Source organism: Lactuca sativa, chromosome 3 (genome assembly GCF_002870075.4).
Source record: "Lactuca sativa cultivar Salinas chromosome 3, Lsat_Salinas_v11, whole genome shotgun sequence".
Taxonomy (NCBI): Eukaryota; Viridiplantae; Streptophyta; class Magnoliopsida; order Asterales; family Asteraceae; genus Lactuca; species Lactuca sativa.
The window spans coordinates 144,170,587-144,195,597 of NC_056625.2; positions in this window are offsets into that span (position 1 = coordinate 144,170,587).

Genomic DNA, 25,011 nt, shown 5'->3' on the forward strand with positions numbered 1-25,011 from the left:
CGCTACGACACTGGCTCAATGTTTGTGGTATTAGGGTAAGTTTTAGGCATGCCGCATACCACAGTCACTCCCAAGCACATGTTGGCCGTGTCTCGAATGAATATAGTCAGCCAGGCTATATTGATCCTAGACACGACTACATAACTGCCCAGGTTTAACCTTAGTACACAACACCCATTTACTTATGTTTTGTTCTACTTGTAGTTATGCATCTCGACGGTTCGGTATACTTGTATACTTTTGAAAATACTTATAGTTTCAAGATACTTTTAATTCAGAGCACTTAGGCTCTTTAGTTTTTATAGTTTTATACCATGTAAGGTTTGGTATACTTTATTCACTATAAATAAGGGCTCTGATACCAATCTGTCACACCCCGAAAACCGAAGGCGGAAATGTTTCCGGGGCGGACTCCACGTTGAGTATCAAATCCAATGCACATAGTAAGTAAAGTAAAACAACCATTACATTACATATAGAAAACTTTACATTTGTTTCAAAAGTAAAATTGTACATGTGATACATAGTATATATATATAAACAAAATGGAACGTGTCGTCTGCGCACTTCGTCTTCGAACAAAAGGATCTTCGGGTACCTGTCTAACGCTGACCTGAGAATACAAGCGGTTTGAAAATCAGTATAATGCTGGTGAGTTCATAAGCGGTTTTGTTTTGTGAAAATGTTCAAGTTTCCTTTCTGTTTCTGAAAATATTACACACACCAAGAAAATCCCATATTTTCATAAAAAGGTTGGTTATTGTTTCTCAACATGTAAAGTAAAGTAAGGTTGTACACTGAAAACACGTTTCCTCTTATGAAAATGTACGGTTAGGTTATCTGGTTTGTTATACTGTTCTGGTTATGTACAATTGCATTCCCAGCAAAGTCCCATACTTTCCTAAATGTGGGTTACCAAATGTGAAAGATGTATACTGAAAAAACATGTTTACCATTATGAAATGTAAAGTTATCCAGTTTGTTACACTTTTTTAGTTATGTACAATGTTCCCTAGGAAAGTCCCATACTTTCCTGAATGTTGGTTATCAATGTAAAAGATGTATTCTGAAAAATATGGTTATGTACAATGTTTCCCTAAGAAAGTCCCATACTTTCCTGAATGTTGGTTACCAATGTGAAGGATGTATACTGAAACCTGGTTATCTTGTGAAATGTATTACGTTATTCATTATTAATATTAAGTAAATCTATGTTACCCTAATTGCGAGTTCCATAACCATACGATAGACTAGATATGGCAATAAGTAGTCCACATCACCTTATGACTTTCGTCACCCTTGAACAATTTCGGTTCGGCTGTAGCTAGCAGCCAGGTGTGGGGTAGTCAGCCCCGTATAGATCTATACACTCAAGTCACGCTCCCTATCCAAGAGATTCTGGTTACGGGTGCAGTCCTCCACTCACGTATCTCTATGGAGTGTTCACCGAGGACGTGTCTCCAATTATATATGACTAACAAATTTACTAGTAACAATACGATAGTCCTCCACTCGCGTATCTCTGTGGAGTGTTACCGAGGACAAAACAGTGTACAAAGTTTATGTTCAAAGGTTCCTACGTCATACTTTTAACTGATAAAATGTGGAAAACCATTTGTGAAATATATAAAACATAACAGTTTAAATTCATTTCACAAATATATGTTTACGTGATCTGCATGTTCAAACGATTATCAGTTATAACAATCAGTGTTAAAAGCATATGGGATATGAAACACACACATGAAAAACAAGTTTTGAGTACAAGAAATCCCTTGTAATTTACTTGTCTTCCCCCCCCCCCCCCCCCCCCTGAAAAACAGTGAAAACAGTGAAAAAGGGTAGGGGTATGAACTCACCTGCTTAATGTAGAGTTCGAGTGTCAACGAATGCCCTGAACTCCTATGGCCCCTATTTTTCATGTGACGACACATAAATGAGTTAGAACTAAGGTGTTTCATGACTAAACATGATGGGAAAACATCCTTAGGGCTTGGAATTACTAAGAATAAGTGTCCTATGATGCAAACTTAATGATTTATCCAAGTTTATGGCCAAATATGGGTATTAGAGTGGGTGTATGGTCTTGAAAATGAGTGTGCGGCTGGGGAGTGCGGCCAGGAGTGTGTGTGAGGCAGCACACAAGAGTGTGCGGCCGTACATAGGAGTGTGCGGCCGTACACTTCTCATTTGAATCCATATGTTTATTTTCAAAGCGTATGCTCTTCATACTTGGGAGTTTTGAATGTGTGATGACCCCATATGAAGGTGTGCGGTCGTACACCTTCATGGGATGATGAATATGATGAACATAATGATTTTTAAGCTTGGGATCCAAGTGTTTACCACTATACTTAGCTTGAAGATGGAGTAGATCACGATTATGAAGCCTTTCAGGTGTTCTTGGTTGATGATTTAGAGAGAGAAAGTAGAGAGAGAGAGAGGGAAGAGAACATCTAATTGAATGAATGAAGGGGTATCCATCCATAAATTGAATTGGGTGTGAGGTTGAGGGTGTTTACGGTTGGGTGTGTGGCCGTACACACAGGTGTGTGGCCGCACACACCTTATTTAGTGATCTTGGCCCGATATTGTGATACTAAACACTCTCCAACCCTTCCTAAGACTCATATCTTAGATTATACTAAGTCTGGAGCACTCAATGAAACCACAAGATTTAATAAAAGACAATGAACTCAAGTTTTAGTGCTAGATCAATTACATGGGTTAGAAGTTTCGGGTTGTCACCCCTCTAGCACCTTCAGGTTACTAGGTCTTGAGGAGGGATTTCGGAGGCTTAGAGAGAAGTTAGAGAGAAAAGTAAAGGCTTTTTGGTGTGGAAAATGAAGGCACTCTCGCATGGTATTTTTTGATTGGAATTGGGTCAAACTCGTCGAGTTTTAGCCTCCAAATCATCGAGTTGGTGCCACATGTCACCATCTGGTGGCAAGGCTTGCGGTGAAAGCAATGGTCTAGATTAAGCCACGTAACCCCTTTTGTGGTAGCACCCTTCTGAGTGCTAAATTCTGTAACTTTCACATTTGAGCTCTATTTTCGATATCTTTTATATGCATACGTAGGTATTGACAAGATCTACAAATCTCCTTTTGAATCCATCGGCTAATTATCGACCCATTTTAAATTTAACAGTTTGAGAAGATTACACTGTTTAACGACCGTGTAAATTGATAACTTCGACATACGGACTCCGTTTTTGACTGTCTCTTTATCATTGATCTCCTATTAATGAGATCTTCAATTCTTATTTAGGTTGTGTCGAGCAAAAATCGATCAATCTAAAATTTAAATTATGGGTTGTGCACTACTATGCTAAATCTTAGAAAAATCATAACTTCCTCATACGAAGTCAGATTTGGACGTTCTTTTTATGCACGTTCTAGGTTTAACGTATACTATGACTTTCATTTAGATCACTAAGTCCAAAAAGTAATTAATCCAAAATTCACTTTTTACTTTACGCAGTGTCGTGCCGGTTTTGCCATAAAACTTCGACGGGTCATAACTTCTTCGTTATAACTCGGATTTCAGCATTCTTTATATATACGGAACCCTTGTGACATATACTATAAATTAAGTAGTCCAAATATGCAGCCGTTACACACTCCTCCAAGTGACAAGGCGACGTGGCACGATATGGATGTGATACGTGGATCCATGAAAATTTATCACATGGCATGTTCTAGAAGCAAAGGATCTAGATGAATGTGGTGGTGACACATGGTGGGATGGAGGAGTAGCTAGTAAAGCACCGAGACGCGGTGCACCTATTATCACTGCAAGGCGCGTGCACCTAGCAGTATAAATAGTTCATTTTCTTCATTTTCACACCAAATTTCACTCTCTTTCTCTCTAAAATACTACTCCTTCCTATGTCCGAATTTTTTGGATTCCTTTGAATATTTAACATGGTTCTGAGGGGTCTACATGTCTGGAAAATAGAAGCTTTCGGTTTCTGTGACATTTCCAAATTCACGGTCATTTTAAAATTTTCTTTATGCTTATTTAAAAATCAGAGTATCATTTTTGAGGAATAATAATGTGGAATTTGTTCCCAGAAAAACATGATAAATATATTATCAACTCATTTCCGAAGAAATGTATTTTATTTATATTTAAAAATCAACGGTTTGACACACCAAAATCTCCCTCAGTATCTATCTTGGAGGTGTGTAAATGAAATAATGAGAAATGACTGACTTAAGATCTAAAAATCATTTTAATATGTCGAACTCGGTACACGACCCGTGTCTCACTTAAAAAATTCATAATATCAAAATACTTTAAGATAAGGTCTTTAGGGTGTTTAAAACTTACACATGACCCATGTCTAAGGGTACACGCCCAATGTCTACCCTACTATTTTCTCATTTTAGCAACACACTTTACTTCTCAACTTTGAATGACCATAACTTCTTCATACGTGCTTGGATTATGATGATCTTTATATCCTCATATTTGTATTAGAGTCAAATAAAACTTTAGCATAGATTACTTTAGCTAAGAAGGGTTATATTTTTTTTACTTATAAAGATGCGAACGAAATGATATATGTAACTTTTCTTCATATTTAAACACCAAAACATATTTTATATACATTATTTATGATACCACAAAATACATTTCTTAACCCCTTAGTTAACTTTAGAACATATTACACCTCTCATAAATTTATCATTTATAAAGAACAAGTGCCATAAGTTCTACCCTCCTTTAAATTATTTCGTTCTCAAAATAATTTTAGATTAAAAGAGGGTATTTGGAGTTAAATTCCTCCTCAAGTTACAAATTCACAATCTGAACCCTTATGATGCCGCAATTGAAATTCTACAAGTCCAATCTTCTTATTCCTTAGTTTCGTTTCTTTACAATCCAAAATCCTCTCCGGTTGCTCGTAATATTTCAGCTTTTTGTTAATTTCAAATTCAGATAACGATATATTTTGTGATTCATCAAACAATGTTTTTCACAAATGTAACACATGAAATACATTATGAATACCTGTAAGTTCACTCAGTATTTCAAGGCGATAAACAACAGCTCCCACCCTTCGAAATATTTGGAAGGGCGGATAAATCTTGGGCTAAACTTGCCCCTTTCTCCAAAACGTGTTATATCCTTCCATGGAGATACTTTCAACATTACCATGTATCTAACTTTAAATTCTATTAATGAGTAATAACTTCAAGATATAAATATATTGGTTATAATGGATCAAGAAGTGTGAGGTTTTCTTGATATCTATTTGGAAAATTATAATATATGGCTAAAAGACAGAGAACTATAGTATGATAATTATGGTATACATGTTGTACCATGTTGTAGGAATATGAAATGAATAAGAATCTACACTCATATGGGTGCTTAGAAAGATATATTACGTATATGAAGGAAGGAAAGGCAAAAGAAAATTTTCAGAAAAATTATAATGAATTGGCAAGGTATTATGAAAAGCATATTGTGGAAGAGCCTTGCAAAAAAAATCCTTTTGTTTTTTTTTCATGGGTGCGGATCAACAATGCAAGAAATTGAAACCATAGGGACCCTGAATGATAAAAAAAAGTTAGGGACCGAACCCGCGGTCCTTGTGGTTTCCAAACGTTGTATTTGTGGTCCGTGGGACTGTTATCATCCAAAATAGTTCGTTAAATCATTATGAAATTACATAATTGCCCTTTTATTTGTTATTTTCTTATTTTCTTTTTTTTATTTCAATTATTAAATGAAATAACCACCATCACACCACCAACCACTACAGATCATTAACACCAACACCATCACATGACCTCTCCATTATCACCAAATGCCACTAGAAAACCAACCACCACCCACCATCATCACCAGCCCCACCGCCATCACCACGTGCCCCACTATAACACCCTACTTTGTGAATGTATAAGAGTAAATTGGAATGTCGTTATTCTTTAAAAAGGTATGGTTAAATAATAATAACCCTTAGATATGTTCGTAAAATACCATACTGAAAAGTTGTGTAGTTTAAAAAAAAGAGTTAGAACTGATGTTAATTAAAATGTTTGCCAAAAAATAATATTTGAGATTATAAAAAGAGAAGCTTAATAGAGTACATATGAGTTAAATTTAGTCTTAGAATGTAGCCATGACAATTTAGAGTGTACGGGCAAAAGAATTGGTTAAATAAAGTATGTTTATGAAGAAATGATGGTCATCTGAAGTTGAGAATAAATTGCATTGTTGAACTAGGAAGATAGAGAGAACACGAAGCATAAAAGTTCAATTATGTGATGCTATGTAACGAGAATGTGACCCGTGAATATTAAATTATATGATAGGTTGGCACCGAAATCATAAAATAGATTACAAATATTAGAAAGTCGGTTCTTATATTTGTTTTACACACATATGACCTTTGGAGCAGGGGAGGTGCATTTTTGAGTGATTTGGGTTAACGATGGAAAACTCAAGCAAGGGACTTTAAGCATAATCAAGAATAAAGCTCTATTGAAGGTAAGTTCTTCCTTCTTGCAAGCTTGGATGGTTTTTAATTTAGTAATTACAATGGGTGATGCAAACCCTAACTCCATCTATCACTTTTATTAGTAATCTTGATGATATTTGTTGGGCTGAAGATTATTTTGATGTTGCATCTTTTGGGCTCGTTAGTTTAGCCATGTACACTCCGGTTTGGGCCTGTCCAACCGTGAGCCTTTTATGTAGTGTATATAAGTTAATGCTTGCATGCATATTAGGTTAACGATTTTAGAGATTGTGGATATAGCGATTCATCTAGAGTACAACAGTTTTCTTTAATCGTTCTTGTAATCTTCCAATCCTCTACAGTTGATGTTCTTAATCGAGCTCTTCTGAGGATTTTGTTTAATCATTCGACACGTTTGATTCAATCTTTTCTTGTTCTTATTATTGCGTTCTTACTGTTTTATATTCATATACTTGTTCAAGATCTAATCGATCTTCATTGATTAAAGATTTTTAATCGCAACAATTGGTATCAGAGCAGGAGGCTGTGTAATCGATACACATCTTTTCTGTGAAAAAGATTTCCATTAGGGTTTTTCCGCAACTATCGATATTTATTGAGCCGTCATCTCTTTATTGACGTATCTTGATATTTATTGTTTTGCCCTAATCCGTTTTATTACAAGTCTGATCTTTGAACAGCTTTTTACGATCATAATGGACGCGACGCAATCAAACCCCATTAATATTTCCAACAGCATCGGTTCGACAACAAAGATTCCAATCTTATACACCCATGACTATGAAGTATGGGCGCATCACGTTGAAGACTACGTGATTGGATCGGAGGATAATGGATACCTCATATGGGAAGCCATCATCAATGGACCGTTTTCTCATTCTGCTACGTCTAGAATCATTAAGACACAAAAGGAGTACAATGATCTGCTAAAGGACGTGAAGGACATTGCACAAGATGAAAAGGACAAATTCCAGTGCAATATTAAGGCGTTAAGGTTGATAAGATTCTCCCTTCAGTCCGACACACCGACACATTCAGATTGGTCAGCTCATGCACGACGGCGAAGGAAGTTTGGGATAGACTTCGTGAACTGTATTCTACAGATGAGGATCTTGAACATTCTATCCAAACTTTGCTTCTATCTGAGTTTGGAGAATTCAGGCAAGGAGCTGAAGAAACGGTGACCCAGACGTTTGATCGCTTCAATCATCTTCTCAGCAAGATGATCAAACACGATATTGAAAGGAAGCTTATCGAACAGAAGGTTACTTTCTTGAATGGACTGAGGTCAGAATGGAGAGCAGTGGTTTCCACAGTCAAAGCCCATGAGCAGTTTAAATCATACTCTTTGGCGAAACTGGTGGGTATTCTAAAGTCCCAAGAGAAGATCGTGGTACAAGAGAAGGATGTCGTTTCTAGTCTACGTTCGTTGGCCCTCCTATCCAAAAGTAAAGCTGTGATGGAGGATGAAGACCTTAACCTGGAGGAGTATGACCTCACATCTGAGGATTATGCCATGATGGTGTCCAATCCTAATAGATTCATAAAGAAGAGATTCCCCAGCAACAAAACCCGAAACTGGCAGGGGAGTTACAGCTCTAAAAAGGTGAACAATGAACCGAAGGCTGAGGAGCCCAAAAAGGAACCGAAAGTGGATGGCGATTCCGGAGTAAGCTGTTTCTACTGTGGTGGGAAGAACCACTATGCTAAGGACTGTGTTCTTAAGAAGATGGCTGAAAAGGACGATGGAAATGATGAGGAAGCTGTGCTGCAGAAGAGACTGGTTGAGTTGAGAAAGAAGAAGTCTACCGCTAACCCTTCTATTAATGCTCTTATTGTGCAGGGTTCGGTTAATGATGACGAGTTCGGTAGCACTGAAGTTTGGTCTACTGACTCAGAAGACGATGAAGTGAGGAAGCCTACCCATGGAAAGGGTTATGTGGCTAAGGAGGAAAGCAGTGGAGGAAAATGCTTCATGGTGACTGACGTATCTCAAATGAGAGGATACAACACCGATGGTGGAAGCGATGGACCGAAGGTGCAGGAAGACATGTGCTTTACGGCCAAACCCCTCAGCCAGCAGTTCAATGAGCTCGACGAACTGATAAAGAAGGTACAATCGGTTTTTATTTCATCTAAAGTGCCACCATCCTCATATGAGAAAGAACTAAAAAACGTTAATACAAGAATTTCTCATTTAGATAGTAGCTTAACTCAAACTCGAGTCACCAATTCTAACCTAACTGATCAATTAAGCAGGGTGGCGTCGAAGAGTGAGGAGCGGAGAATTTGGATCGAGTTAAAAGAGTCGGAATTAGTTAAAGTTAAAGACGAAAACATTTATTTGCAAAGAGACAATTTAAAATTGTTGAAACAACGGAATGTTTTTTGTTTAATTGTTAAACGTCTGTATTCTAATATTACTCAGCTTCACCTAGATTGTGAAATAGGCCAAAAGATCCATCGCATGATTTTGCCCTTCCTAGAGTTTAAGGAGGATGAAATCGATGCAGAAGCCTACAATTGTGAGAGTGTGATATCGTCTGATGATGTCAATCCGACCTATATGTATGGACTGGACAAAATTGAGTCCTTCATTAAATCCAAGGACCACAAGGACATGCTCAAAAATCTTTTGGATGAAAATGACAGACTCAAACTGAGAACCGAAACCATGCAAAAATTTGACTCTTTAAACTCCAACGTAAGCTTAGAAAACAAAATCGATGTTGAAAATTCATCTGAGCTTAACGAGGACGACAACATGAGTGAAATTTCGGTAGAGGACACGGTTGACTGCTCAGAATTTGTTAAAAGCGAACCTGAAAACCACAAAAATCTTATTTCTGAAAATTCTGTGGAGTTCGCTCGATTGTCCCAGCAAAAGTCCCCGAAACTAGTAGAGAAAGTCGTTGTGTATCAAAAGTTCAGGACCACTCCGAATCAAGTATACAAGGTGATTGGAGTAACCGAACATCAAACAGCCGAACTCACAGCTATTGTGAACGAAGACAATGCTGATGGCTGTGATGAGTACTTCTGGGAAGCTCCAATAGATAATGCAAACGAAACTGTTGGCTTATCTGAAAGAACCTCCTGGATGAGTAAAGGAAGATATATACCTGAACCCTTGAATAAGCCGGATAACTTCAACGAGCCTAGCACCAGTGGTACGAAAGACATTCCTCAAGGGGATGAAAGTTCGACAAAAGAAGACGCTCCCTCTACTCCCTCATCTCAAAGTGAAACTCCTTCAGACTCTCCCTCTGCTTCTTCGGCTCAAAGTAAAATTCCTTCAGTTCAAAAGGAACCAGCCAAGAAAAAACCGAAAACGAAAGCTAACGTTCATCATCAACCAAAGCAGATGAGGAATAAGAAGATAGAAAGGAACCAAAGATATAGGAAGAACCTTTCTGAAAGGAAACAATTCTGGCAATCCCAGAATGCATACTTCTCACACCAAGATAAAAATCTGAAGTATGAAAACAATCCTGTTGGCAAGCCTGAAAATCACAATAACCGAAAGCCAAGGTTCGGTTCACAAGCAAACACCAACCGAAAGCAAACGTTCGGTTCTGAGAAAGACTTTAACCGAAAGCCAAGGTTCGGTTCACAAGACGATTCCAACCGAAAGCAAAGGCTCGGTTCTGAAGTCAAAAATGATCAAAACTCTAAGGTCAGTCCTTCCAACGATCAAAAGCAAAAAGATCACCTAGAGTCTGCAGCCAAGAAGTCTTCTTCATCTAAACCCACTTCTTCTACTTCTTCCAATTCATCAACTGAACCATCTTCTTCTAATTCTTCTGAATCTTCCACTCCCACCAATTCCTCTCCATCTAGCTCTAAAGCTAATTCTGTTCGTTCTCAGAAATCTCATCCATCCGCTGAACAAAAGTGCAAACAGAAGATCAATGAATCTAAACCAGAGTCCAAACCAAACACATCCAATCCTAATAAGATAAAAGTGTTTACAATTAAAAAGAAAGATGAAACAACTCTTATAAAACGAACATATCTAGTTGACATCTCTCTTACTGTTCCTGTTCCCACGAACATAGCCTTCATGACCTGGTATACACAAACCTTGTCTTCCCAATAAGGCTAACACATTTATTCTAATCGCGAGCTACCTCACTCTCTTCTCACATGAGTTAAGAGTTTCCTGCTTGGTCCTTATTTTCGCAGCAGAGGTACCATGTTTTCTTACACCATCCCCATTACACTTCTCCATTACATTCGTTTCATCAACGTAACCCTTGAGACTCTCAGAAACTACCACTGAGGTTTATGGTTACACAACATCTGTGTTTATGATCTTAGTTTCGTGCCACTACGAGCTGAGTGAAACCCACAATTCAACACCAAAGAATTGACGGTGAACAATTAATTTGCTCAAGCTTTCACCAAAGAATTAACGAATGTACCCTTATAAAATCTCAACTTTTCTTTTGCGAGATTCCTATGAAATTGTTACACACCATAACATTTCTTCCCAAGGGATCCAATTTTTAATTTTTTTTATGAGATTTTATATTACTCCAAGCCAATACAAAATAAATTCCTACCTACTTGTTCAACAGACTACACTGGTCTCACAAGTACTTTGTTCACTTTATTTCTTATTTCAAGAATAAAATTGATGAATCAAAGCAAAACCACCATTAATTAGCCTAATTAAAAAGAAGCCTTTCAACATTTATTAATAAGTGTTTGATCGTAATTCAACGGGATTCCACACTAACACTTTGAGGTCTCTCTTGACCTTGAAGGAAGCGATTCGTGCCCGGGATCATCAGTTTCGTGTCATTATTGACATCACAGACTATCCTTAAAAGAGTTGCTTTATTTTCTTTTCTTTTACACTCTTTGCACGAAAATCCTTGATTTTCCAAAAATCTGTTACTAATTATTTACAGGCTGTAATTATGGTGTTGTGGTCAGAAATAATCCATGTGGGCGTTTAATTCAAAAAGATGTCGTTTAAAAAGGATAAGACGAAAGGTTGCTGACTCGGCGGGAGTTAAAGGGATAGAAATTCAAACGACGGTAAAAAGGAAGGCGCGTGTGAATTTGAAACGGCCGCGCTTTTACTGACACTTATGGACGCGTGTGCGAAATCCAAGCGTCATCTCTCTGGAAATTAAAGGCGCGTGCGGAAATGAAGCGATTTTCTTCTAAAACGACGCTTGTTGGGTAGCGTGATCCTAGGATTCTGACAATCTCTCTCCTACGTGATCATCGCATAGAAGATATGAAACGATCTTTCTCTCTCCAATCCCTCACTATAAAAGGCAGTCCACAAAACCTTTTACCTCTTTACTGCCTCCGAAATTTCTCAAGAGCAAAAACTCATAAACCGTCTACTGTTCATCCTCTTCTCCAACTTGCAACAATGGCTGAATCTACTTCTGTTCATGCTACTTCTCAGATCCTCCCCATCCGTCCTCAACAATGTCTGGTCATTGATCTCAACCCACTGGCGTACGACTCCTATATGTCGTCGGTCATCGAATGTTTGAAGTACTCTCAACTTGCTCCTGCACTGTCCAGAATTGAAACCGTGCCGATGGTGGCTCTATTGCAGGTTTATGCGACTGCTTACTACGACAAGGCAGTCGACCGGGTGTTCTTCGAAGTTGCAGAACACAAGACTTCCATATCTCGCCCCCGTTTCTGCACTATGCTAGGGTTTGCTGCTGACCCATCGAGAGTTAACCCGGAGACTATTCCGGTTGGTTTTCTGTATACTATGTTTTACAACATGGGATACACAGAGGCTCTCACCTCTGTCGCCAAGTTTAAGAAGTCTTGCCTGCCGCCACAGTGGAATGGCTTATTTACAGTCCTTTTCAAGGGCTTGTCGGAAAGGAGCTCAGGATCTGACGGTGCAAGTCGTCTTTTCCTATCGATAATGTATGGGGTGTACAACGGGATAAATCTGGACTATGGGTTTGTCCTATGGCAACAGCTCATTCAGAGCCTATCTTCTTCATCCCGACACTCTGAGGTGTCGTTGGCCCGGTTCTGGATCTTGATTACAAGATGGGCCATGGACAAGTTTAATGTTCCAACTGCTGATGGTGCATCGATGTCTTCTATTAGTACGTTCCATACCAAGAAGATCATCGTATCAGATGCATCAAAATTTTCCTTCATTGGCTCCATCCCGGAGACAATGTATGCAGATGTGCCCTCCGACAGCAGACTGATCAGGACGATCAAGGAGTTTAGGCCAACTGGTCCAAGGGAACTGACACCGGACATGCTAAGGTCGATTCATGATGCCGACAAACCGGTGGGCAGGGGCAAAAAGGGTGACAAAGGGAAGCAAGTGTCCAAAGCTCCAAAGGGACCTTCTCCCAAAAAGAGGAAACAACCGAAGGCTGCTCCGTCCCCACAGCCGAAGAGGAGGAAGACACAACCGAAGCGAAAGCTTACTATTCCCTCTTCTTCAAGCGAATCTGAGGGTGGAAGTTCGGACTCTGAAGGATCTCAAGGAGACGAATCTCCTCAACGAGGCAACACACCACCTCGATCCCCAACCCCAGATATGGAACTTCACCAATCCCCAGTTCCTTCACCCCCACCAACCATTCCTATTTCCATTCCCACCATAAACCCTACTATTCCACCAACATCTTTCCCTATACCACCACCCATTTTCACCACATCAACCGAAACACCACCAGTTACCGAAACCACACCAGTAAGCGAACCACCACACACTGAAACCCATACAACCGAACCTACCCATACTAAACCACCACCCGAAACTAATCCCACACCTACTCAACCTGAACCTACAAAACCCACAACACCCCCAGCTTCACCACCACCTCCATCTCCAGAAGACGCCTCCGATGGCGAAAACCAATACCTTGGTGGTGATCACATGACCTTTGATTCGGTCTACTATAGTCCGTTTCAAGTTCAGAGTGATGAGGAGGATGATGCTCCAGTGACAAAGAAGCATCTCAAAGAGCTTCACGAGAAGGTTGACCTACTTCTCGCCTCCTCCTCCAACCAACAGTCCTCTCTTTCTGAAGCTGCCCTTCAGAAAATTGTTGACGCCTTCTCCAGGGCTCAACATGATTCGGTGGCCTCAGCAACTGCTGCAATTGATGCCTCCACCAGAGCCTGTGAGGCTGCGACTGAGAAAGTCGATAAACTATTCTCCGACGCTTCTGTCCTGCTGAAGTCCTTGCAGGAAAGCGCCGACGCCACCAAGACAACTCTGGAACCGATTGTTCAGCAATTGGCCAAGTTCGTCTCAACGGAGTTGACTTCGTTTGCTGCCCTACGCCAAAATATCAGCGACGACAACTCGGCACTACGTGCCTCCATCGATGCCCGCCTAGCTAAGCTACAAGAGGATCTTGCAGTTGAGAATTCTCTGATGGACGTCTTGGCGAGTAAAACAACCGCCCTAAAGGTCAAGAGCACACAACTATCCAATTCTCAAGAACAACTGGAAGCTCTTCGATCCGAACGGGAAGTGATCAAAACGTGTGTTTCGGATGTCCACGAAGTATTATCAAACATCCTGGAAGCACACGACCCCATCCTAAACCATTCGGTGAGGCGTACCCTCGCTGAAAAGCTCTCTCCGGCCATGGATCTTCTCAGCAAAATCGAAGGCCTACCGAGTTTCGTGTCCATTCCGAAACAAGGGGGAGATGAGCAAATCGGATCGAAACCACCTCCTTCCTCCAAAGCTACTCACACAACCGAACCACCCTCAACCGGTCATGTTTCGGGTTCGGGTGTGAAGAACAAGGGCAAAAACATAGCTGAGGGAGGAGATGATGATGAAGATGAAGATGAAGACAAGGAGACCATTGCTGACATGTTAAAGCGAAAGAACAGTCGCAATGCTGACGATGATGCCAGTCGTGTGGCGCGAGAGGCTGAAGAAGCCGAACGCCAACAAAAGGAAGCCCACGATCTCCTTGAGAGCCGAAAGACGCTTTTCCCTGCCTGGACCAGGGAACGTATGATTAAAGAGGCCATAGAAACTCCAAGCATATTATGGCTCGAGCCGGTTATATCATTCGACTGCAACAACACTATCGATTCGCAGTTTGATATGCCGCTGACTCGAAAGGCGTTCATCTTCCACGCCTTCTCTAACATTTTCGAAGTCCCACATCCGAACGATGAGCTTGACAGAGAGCTCATTGACTTCTATCTGGAGGCTGCTCGCCCTCAATACCTTACCTGGAGCGCCCAGAAGATTGTTAACGTTCGGGTGCTGAAGCCTTATGCCGTGGGGAGATTCACAAACGTTAAGTTCAAGCTCATTCGTGGATCAGCAAGAACTGCTCATCTTATCTCCCTGGCGGATCTGGCGAATCTGAATCCTCATGACTGGATTGTCTTGTACAATATCCTTCTGACTAACGAAGCCGAATATGGTCCCATCATAGACCATGTCAAAAGGATGTTGGCCTGCTACATCATGGAGGTTGCCCTAATGGATCAGGAGATCGCCACAGTTTTTAAGAAGAAACCGAAGATAGCACCCTTGGGATCGGCCAGTGATCTAAACCAAATGCAAATGGGCAAGATTGATTCGAGGCGAAACTCTGTAATGTTCACTAGAGCCGAAGGACAGAAATGTCTCTTCGCTTTAGCTGACAAACACCTTTACACCACAGCTTGCTTGGAGCATGTCTTATCAATTATCAAGCGGTGTAAAGAGAACTCGGATGATGACATCAAGTACTTCAATGATATGATAAATTGGTACATCCAGTTTAGACAGACCATCCTCTCCATAACCAAATGTCTGTTTAATACCGTGAAGAAGAAGGTACCAGCTTCAGCTGCCGGCCCAAGTAAAAAGTGAAGGTCTCGCTCTAAATTGACGCAAAGGGGGAGATTGTTGGGCTGAAGATTATTTTGATGTTGCGTCTTTTGGGCTCATTAGTTTAGCCATGTACACTCCGGTTTGGGCCTGTCCAACCGTGAGCCTTTTATGTAGTGTATATAAGTTAATGCTTGCATGCATATTAGGTTAACGATTTTAGAGATTGTCGATATAGCGATTCATCTAGAGTACAACAGTTTTCTTTAATCGTTCTTGTAATCTTCCAATCCTCTATAGTTGATGTTCTTAATCGAGCTCTTCTGAGGATTTTGTTTAATCATTCGACACGTTTGATTCAATCTTTTCTTGTTCTTATTATTGCGTTCTTACTGTTTTATATTCATATACTTGTTCAAGATCTAATCGATCTTCATTGATTAAAGATTTTTGATCGCAACAATATTGATGAATTGGATGCAGTAATCGTGTTTACTAGTATAGAACATCAAGATGAAATATTATTGCTTGTAATTTCTTGAATTGGAAAAGAATGTCGTAAATCATAGTTTTGGTAAATTGTGATATAAGTGAAATTGAATGTAGATCTTAACGAACTAGTTATATAGATGACTTACTTGTGGAGTATAATTAGTTTTGTGTGAAAACTGAAGTCATTAGATTAATTCACGCATAAATAACTTGTATCTTTAGATATGGTACTCAATTTGATGATGAACAAGGTGAAATTAAACTCATGTCTTGATGAATTAAGACATGTGGACAACTAAGACATGGAGTACAAATAGTTTATATATAATTGAGTGTTATGAACTTCATGAAGATGTTGAATCAAGTTATTATATAAATGAGTTGTACCTAGCGTTATAAAACTCAAGTTATTGTGTTATATTGAAAATACTAGATTATGATCTGCATAAAACGCTAGGGAACTTATAAAAACTACATATAAAGTTATAAAAATCTGACACAATAAATAAATAAAGAGAAAGTAATATAAAGAGAGTTCATGTTATTGGCTATATTGAAATGTTTTAAAAATACAATGAAATGCATTAATAACTATAACCGTTAAAGGACCTTTTGGAAGATAACATTTTTTGTTTTATTAGTTGGACGGCCTTTTTCATTACATAAGTTTTCTTTTTAGAGTAATTATCTATCATCTTTCATTTGCATTTAAGGTTTTTTTTTCAGAATTAAACGAAAAGAAAAACATCATAAATTCGTTGTATGAAAAAGATGGAAGTATAAGGCAATAATTGATATAAAACCCAGCAATTTCGTACTATTGACCTTACTCATATAATTTTTTAGAAACTACTTTTTGAAACCGATTAATTGATTAAATTTTATATAATTAGTGAAATATCAATTAAATGATTGGTCCAGATTTGTTTTTCGTTTGACAAGTCCTTTTCTTTCGAATCAATAAATTCTTTCCAAAAATCTAATTCAAAAACCAAACATCATAAAACAAAATTACTTAGGGAAGTTTCTTGACTTTAGTTAGATTTTTACAAATGTGGAGACTAAGATGATTTTTGCAATTGTGTAATGTTAAAACATAGTGTCATATTTAGCATGTTTCCTTTTTGAAATTAGTTTTTTGAGAAAATATATGTTTTTGGCAAATGGTTATTTGAGAAAACATGACATGCCGAAAATTACATGTAACACATCAAAAAATATTATTTTCATTAAGCAACGACAACAATAAATAATTCTCTTTTGAAAAATATCATATTTCAAATAACACAACAACATATTGAAAAATATGATTTTGCGTTAAGCTATCTATAATATATTTACACAATTATGTTTAGCATTTGTTCTAATATCTGTTTACAATTTGTTGATTGAATGTGAACAAATTAAATGAGTACATAACAAATTTTTTACCTGTTATACAAAGTAGATTATATAGATTATAACAAACTGATATAAGTACTTTGCTTTGGGGTTAAAAAAATTATAAATAAGTTAGCATTTTATGTTAGAAAAATGATAGTAGTTCGCAATTATAGATATATTACTAAATTGCTATATTTTTGTAGTGACTTCAACTAGTTGGTCGTTATAAATAATCTTCCATATTTCCAATAAGTTCTACATAAACATCACAACAGATGAAAAACCATTAAGTTCAACAAAATAATAAAAGTTAAAAGCTTGTGGTCGCTTCTAAAAAGCAATAAGTTTCACAAAATGCTAAATTCAAATATTTGTTTTGGCATTCTACTTGAACTAGCATGAGATTGATTTTATCTGGCATCTAGAAACATAAAATACACATAACTAGACTCAAGAATCAAGAAAGATAGTAATTGTTGATTACATTCATTTGGATACTCCCGACATTTATATCAACATGTGTATGTAGTAGAATCCATGCAAAAATTTCACAAAGCAACTAATTATATAGGGATAACTCTTTTCCCAAAAGAAAGTAACACAATTTGATCATTTCTTGAATTTAACTAAAAAATAGCAACATAATTTGTTTATATCTTGCAATTAACTCAGAAAACCTACTATTGCAGAAACATAATCACATTCCCTCTCATAGAGTCTGATTATGAATTTAATTCTTTTTTAGGTTTATCAAAATCTTCCTGTTTGGGTTTAGTAGACAGTTTTGGTCCAGGATTCTTTATAGTCATCTTGCAATCTGTTAAATCCCAAGGATAATGACTTAAGAGAAAAAAAAGCAAAATTAGAGTTTACGTTTGAGATGTACTTAAATGGAATTGAAACAAAAAATCTCTCACAATACCAAACTATAGTTTCACTAAACTAAGTAAAATAAAAATGAGAAACATGTCACACAAATCGTGTTGGGTTTCAAAAAAAAATATAAACTTCTATAGTCATTTCATGATGAGATGTGTAAGTACGTCTCACTTTATGAATTGTTAATAATGAATTTTTTTGGAATTCATATTCAAGTCAATTAAACTTTAAGAGAAAAAGTGTTGAATATAAGTTAGAACAAATTGAGATGTTTTAAATAAAAGCGTGCACAAAACATGATTGCTAAAAATAGAATGCTATTTTAAGTTTTTGTAAAACCAGGATGCTATTTTTAATATGTACAATTAGGAATCAATGTGTTACATTGGGTCATTAGATTTTAGAACCTATCCATTCCCAGTTTGCCAACCAATATTTTAATATTTTATGATTACATGGTTAATAAATTTACCAATATAAGAAATAACAAATGTGTTGTAGAAATTAGTAATAACAAACTATAAACACTAATAACTAAAATAGTAAAAACTAACATATGGTGCATCATAAGCTTGAATACCCTTTCTAGTGCAAGAGTGTGTGTGTATGTGTGTGTTAGCGGGTGATTATATATATTTTGTGGAAAATTTCTTTATTATTTATGACACTAATGAAAGCTTCAGAGGTTTGAAAATAAATAAATTAAAAAACAAAGCTAGAATGATAATGAAGTTCTAAATTAGAAAACTATATATAAAAAAAAAGAAAAAAACTTGTATCAACAATTGTAATCAAAACTAACTTCATATAATGCATCATATGAAGGATATTGTGCTAATTTCCATCTTTCGTGAACAATAAAACTATCTTTCCAGCAAGTAGAGCCTATAAACAACATCCAAAAAGTAAACTAATAAATAAAAAAAAACTTCATAAACATAAAATATGAAAAAATTATCATGTAAGGTCATAAAAGGAAAATGGCTTTAAAATGCATATCATTTACTAAGTAACAAATAGTAAATTTTGACAAAAAATATAACATTAGCAAATGATAGTGGAGTGGTTTCATTGATTTGCAATTATGTGATCGTAAAACAAATATATATATATATATATATATATATATATATATATATATATATATATATATATATATATATATATATATATATTACAAAGGATAAAAGTCATTCTTGTTTATACATCTTCTATATCTATTGATATTTTGGTCTAGGCTAAACATAAATGTGCATTTGAAGAGTAAAGTTGTCTTTTAATCATAATTAAACAAAAAACTTTACTTTTCTACTGATAGCAATATAAGAACGGTTTTTTATTCTTGAACCAAAAAACCAATTACAATTTCATTCTTTTTTTAACATTTTAACAGTTGTTTGGATTAACAACATCCTAATGTGACCCAATATTTTTATCCAACGAATATTACGATTTCAACCCTTGACAACAACTTGCAATTTTTTATTTAATTTCCTTCAAATACCAAATAAAAACTTACTACGTTTGATCAAGCCATTTACTGTTTTTATTTGTCCTCCTATCTAATGAGAACTTCACTACATAAGCCATTAACACAAAAAAAAATTATAAAATCATGTTTATAACTCATAAAATTCGAAACGAAATGGGTCTGCCACTTTATAAACCCTAATCATAAAATAATAAAAAAGTAAAAATATTATAATTTATAAAACTTATGAAGAGAGAAAATAATTTTAAAATGCAGCATTGATCCACATAAATTTTGCTTGAAATAAATCTTCGATTTATAACAATTTGTAAAAGTTCTTTCCTTTATTAAGATTATATGTTGACGCTTACCTTTTTCAGCATGAGAACCCTATCTTGCAGTCCGTTCATTGCTCTATCATTCCCCTGTTCATCAATTTCATGGGAGCAGTAAGAAGATGAGGCTCTAATACCATCATCTTCAATTTCATAAAACATAGAATATATGGTTTTTGTCATCCCATTTTCACAGCCAAAAAATATTGATTTGTTTATGCTTATTTAAAAATCAGAGTATCCTTTTTGAGAAATAGTATTGCGGAATTTGTTCAAATAAAAAACGATAATGATATTACAATCCTTATAGTAATTAAACTAGTGGCCTACTACTCCTTGAATCTCTCATAAGAATGTATCTTTCATATAGCCACTTGTGATACAATAAACTGAGTGGGTCGGGTTGGGAAACCTAGTGAGTACATAGGGATTTTAATCCCACAATGTGATAATAATGTATAACTCAAACCTACAAATCCAACTATTATCATTAACACAAATATATCATATCTCTAAAACAATTGATCCCATCACGCGCGTCGATTCCCACGTATAGATCCTATATAACAATCTTACAAGATCTAGCCTAAAGGATCAATATGAACAACAAACTGACGACACTGCTTCGAAAGTTCCCTGGCAGAAAACGAGGATTAATAAATACATCAAATGAGGGGAATGGAGTAAGTTTCACCACGAACCTCCATTCGTAAAACAACAAGACAATAAACTCAGGGATGGTTATTTAGATAAATGTGCCTAGCAGTGGTCTGACATTGTGAGATATTTTACCCCCTGAATCACCCTATTTGGCAATACAGCATCAAAATTTTCCTAGCAGTAGTCTGACATTGTGAGGTATTTTACCCCCAGACTTACCCGATCCGGTAGTACAACATCAGACATACCTGGTAATGGTCTATTATTGACACACTCCATTAGGCATTTTACGAAGTTCCCTCAATTACTTCGTGAAAGGAAATACTGACACGTGAAGCTCGTCCAATCACTTCATAAAAGAAACGATGACTCCAAATCTCTTCAAATAAAAAGTATAGGGAAATACTAATAAAGTAATCACGTACGCTCCCGTATCCCGACATGCAATAGTGTCAAAAAGAAGGACTTTGTACATGATAGTACTTCTGGCACATTATAGTACCCTGGTATGAGTAAGACTCATACCCTAGAACATAATAGTACCCCGACATAAGCAACACCTAAGACAAAGAGCCTTGAAAAAGACTTGGTACTTAGAAAGTACTTTTGTACGTAGGACATATTCTACAGATCATCAATCTCCTCGAACAAAGTTTCTACTCTCTATTTAGATCAGACACATGCCCTTAATAAGAAGCTACACAATATTTAAACATAATTAAAGTAAGCATCTATTTTAAGTCTTATTTCATCACTAAAAGAGCCTACAATTCTTATAACCAACTTTCAATTCTAACTCTGTTATGGTAACACTATCTTAATTTAGTGTAATATTTTATACAAAGTATTAAGTATTAACATACAATTTGTTGGAACCTGAAAATGAACCTCTAGCAATCTCTAACCTTTTGAAGTTCCAAAGTCAGTCTTAGTTCCAAAACAGAAGTTGGTGTGAAGTCAGTGTGCAGTCCGGAATAACAACTTGAGTCCGGATGAGAAGAGAAGATTGTGTGTTAGTGTTCTAAACCAAATGAAGGAATTCTAGAATGGATCTCATATCTGGAATGTTAACTTGTCTGAATCAATGTTTTATCCATTTGTATTAATTGTATTTTTCATTTAGCTTGATGTTACGTATCATAGGACTAGATCTATTTGTCAAACTTAGATAATCAGAGTGTCAGGAGTAACTCTATTATCCACTCCTATTTATGTAAATCAGTTTGTACGATGTATCATGTCCTCCTATTTATGGGAGTTTTCAATGACAAATCATATGACGGATTGCTCAAAAAAATATAGAAATATTCTAGTTTACTTCACTTTCTAAGTTATTCTCTCAAACATTCTAATTGTTCTTCATTTATTATCTTTACTTTGATCAGTATCTTCACCCTTCATTAATATCTTGAATGTTTTGTTGAGTGCATTAACTCAGACCTGACTAGTCTTTCCAGAGTTGACTGGAACAATCCTTACTAAGCAGACATTCATCTTAAGCATTAACTCATGGTTTGAGTTCTTAAACCTTGTCCTTGCACATCACATCTTTTGCTCTCACAATTGGTATCAGAGCTTGAGTGGTTGTCGTTTGAATCCATAAGATCAGATTATAGTTGGTTTGAGATTACCTTGTTATTTCAACCATTTATGTGTTTAGGATAAAAGTTCTTCTATATACCACTTTTTCTTGAAGATACCTTAACTTCAATGGCTGCTTCTAATCCTCAACAAATTTATTCAATGCAAATAGCAAATAGTGTGGGTTACCTTACTCGTGCCCCACTGCAAGTTGTTGAAGAATATGATCATTGGAAAGTCAGAATGGAAAGATTTTATCTGGATAAAGAGAAAGGTGAAGCTATCTAGAAATCCGTCAAAGAAGGTCCTCATGTTCTAGTTAGAACAACAATTAGAGATGTTGTTGCTCAACTCATGGGTCAAGATGAACAACGCCCAGCTCCTCTCACTGCTGACGATATTGAGAAGATGCAACCTGATCAAGTGGCATTCTTTGAAATGGTGTTTGGCGTTCCACCATCTCTCTTTGAACACATTAAGTTGTGTAAATCTGCCAAAGAGATTTGGGAAACTCTTCAAGATTTGATCGAAGGTTTAGAAAATATGAAAGACAAGCGTCTGACATCTGTTGTAAATGAGCTTAACACGTTTACGACAACTCCTAGTGAATCAGTTGCCTCAGCCTCTAACCAATACCAAATCGTAGTCAACAATATGACTGCTCATGGGATTGTTCGAACTCTTTTGGAGTACAATCTTAAGTTCATAAACAGTCTTGGTAAAGGATGGGGAAACATGAACTCTTGTCTTCAAAGAAATGGATCTTTGAAGAAGTTGAAGCTTTATCAACTATTAGATGAGCTGCAAGGTCATGAATCAAACATTGCTCAGAACTTAAGAGAACTCTCCGGAGGTCCTCTTCCTTTATTCAGCTCATTTGAACCCTCTATTCCAAATCCATCTATCTCGGATCCTCTCAAAAACATTGTTCCACTTACTCAACCTTCCTTACCTATCCTATCTACTCAAAACTATCCTATTGAAGGTACTCTTGATTCTGAAACCATGGACTCTGAACTCTCTTTTCAGCCAGAGTTCGCACTGTTCTCCATGAAATACAAACGTCCATTCAATCCATCTCATAAACCTTATCACAATTGTTTTCATGCTCCTCATCAAAACAAATCTCAACCTTACTCTGTTCCACAACAACAAACCACTCCAGAAACCCATCAGCCTACAAACCAAACATCTCTAAACCCAACTCCACCCCAGAACCTCAGCAGATTCCAAAATCTGACAAACCAAAAGTTATATGTCATAAGTGTGGACATGCGAACTATTTTGAAAAAGATTGTCTGGATAACATTCAACAAAACCAAAATCAAGGATTCTTCTTACTATGCTCGAAGAGCACAAGAGATGGCTGAAACTGAAAAGGCATTTGTAACCACTTTGTCTAGAGATGTGGAAGGATATTGGTCATCCGGAGATGATGATGATATGATTAATGAAAGAAACATGTGTTTGATGGCGATACAAACCATTGAGTGTGACGATGGCTATTGGTCTTCAAGGTCAGAAGATGAAGATGAAGATGTTATTGTTGAACCAAACTACTGCTACATGGCCACCAACGATCCACCAAGTCGAAGCATCATTCAGCAGGTAACATCTATGATTATTGATAATAATTTTGATATGACTCTTTGTGAATCTTATCTGACCCAGATCCAAACAGATATGAACACCATCTATAGAGCCTATGAGTCAGCCATAGAAGCCAGTGAGAAGAAGGATAATGAATTGAGTCGTCTTAGGTTACATTTCAAGGATATGAAATTAAAAATAGAGTCTTTAGAGCGAGAACTTGTAATGTCACAAGCTGAATGTATCCTTCTTAAAGAAAAATGTGAAATCACTTATTTTGAAAGAAATGTTTTAATTTCAGATAACAAACGTCTTAATGCCAAAATTTATGCTTTTCATAACTCCATTGACTTTCTTGAAGCAAATCAAAGAGTGACACATAACTTTCATCATCCTTGGTCAAAAGCTCCTGGTCTCAGAAGCGAGTTTCTGAAACCAATAGCTAGTCGCTTGAAGGAGTTACGAAACATGACCTTTATGGGAGATGTTCCGAACCATCAACATTCGGATACATCTGTTTCTCCTTTGTCACCCTTTCATGAGACTTCTGACCATTTTACGTCTTTGATTCCTGAGTTTAAACCTATAGTTATCAAGTGTCCTAATTCCATGCTCCTTCCACCTCTGACAAACCTATACCTGAATCAGACAATAGAATTCCACCATAATGTTTCAAATCATATTAATTATATTCCGAAACACAATCCTCCTAACAACTGTAATGTTGAGAAAATTCCTCTAGTGACAACTAAACCGGTTACTTCTGAGTTTGCATGGGCATCCTTAGATGATAATGTTGAAACTACAAGCAATGTCTCCTTTGATTCTTGTGAATCAAATTCCTTGGTAACCTCTAAAACAACCTTGGTGCCCATAAAGCCAGAGTTTGGCAATCCTTCAAATGGTCAGAATTCAAAGTCCACATCTGACCAAAGAAAGAAACCTTACTTGAACCGAAAAGATGCCATTAGTCCTAAACAAGAAGCCACAAACGCTCTCAAAAAGGAAGTTAAGACAACTCAAAATTCAAGATTCCTTGAGAACTCCAAAATGAGTGTATCTTGGAATTCTCATTCCTCAACTCACAGTCAAAACTCATTCACACCCACTAAGATTCTCAAGAGACCTTCCAATACTCCCAGCCTTGTAGAACAAAAGAAAATTGTCAGTCCCACTCCAAAAAAATCAAGTGTGAGCACCAAATCTGTCCAAAACAACTCTCCTCGAACAATTTCACCTGTTTTTATTGCTAAAACTGATGGCATAATTTTTATACCTCAGTCTACAAACTCAAATGTGCCATCAACCAAAGCTAAAA